Source organism: Lottia gigantea (genome assembly GCF_000327385.1).
Source record: "Lottia gigantea unplaced genomic scaffold LOTGIsca_39, whole genome shotgun sequence".
NCBI classification, from domain to species: domain Eukaryota; kingdom Metazoa; phylum Mollusca; class Gastropoda; family Lottiidae; genus Lottia; species Lottia gigantea.
This window is the reverse complement of record NW_008709333.1, coordinates 55014-55881: the sequence shown is the minus strand read 5'-3', so window position 1 is coordinate 55881 and position 868 is coordinate 55014.

Here is an 868-nt window from a genome sequence, read left to right as displayed (position 1 = left end):
TTCCAATGGACGTATGTCCGCATGGGTTCGAACCCCATCCGCACTATAATACATTTTTTTGAAAATTTACATTCGTTCAAATCATTCCATTTAATACCGTGAACGGTTTTATCCGTACCGTCTCGGTATACCCAGGCTGACAGCACGTTTCCACTGTGCGCCCCAGTGGCACAATCGGTTAGCGCGCCGTACTTATAGACAGTACCTTCCCCGTGCTGGTCACGGGTTGAGGAATGCGGAGGTTGTGAGTTCGAGCCTCACCTGGGGCAGCCATTTTTTGTCTTGAAAATACAAACTACATTCGCTACGGAGACCTGACTATGCCTGAGAAGTAAAAAAGAAAGGCCAGCGTGGCGAAGAAAAAGGCAGCTTGTCGAGACCGAAGTTGACATTTAAAACTCGTCTGTTGGTTTGTTGGTTTGTTCCCTTTGAAAAAATCGATGAGACCTGGGAAACAGATGTTTGTAGGAGGTCGCATTTTACAGTGGGGATATAGCTCAGTGGTAGAGCATTCGACTGCAGATCGAGAGGTCCCTGGTTCAATCCCGGGTGTCCCCTGGTTCCATTTTTTTCTTTTCTTCTCTTTTAGGATTAACGGCTTACTGTCTTCCATGGTGCCGCTTTCGCTGCTAATCCGTGCTGCAACCCGTCACAAGATGAAAGTGTTAATCCCATGCGTGTGTATAAAATGAAGCCTTTCACTAAAACAACACCGCAATCCTGTACCCGACGATAGCTCAGTTGGTAGAGCGGAGGACTGTAGTTGGTTAGACTTGTAGTAATCCTTAGGTCGATGGTTCAAATCCGTCTCGTCGGAATTTTTTTTTTCATAATCAGGGTGAGTGGTTTGTCCTTTTGTTTTTTCTTC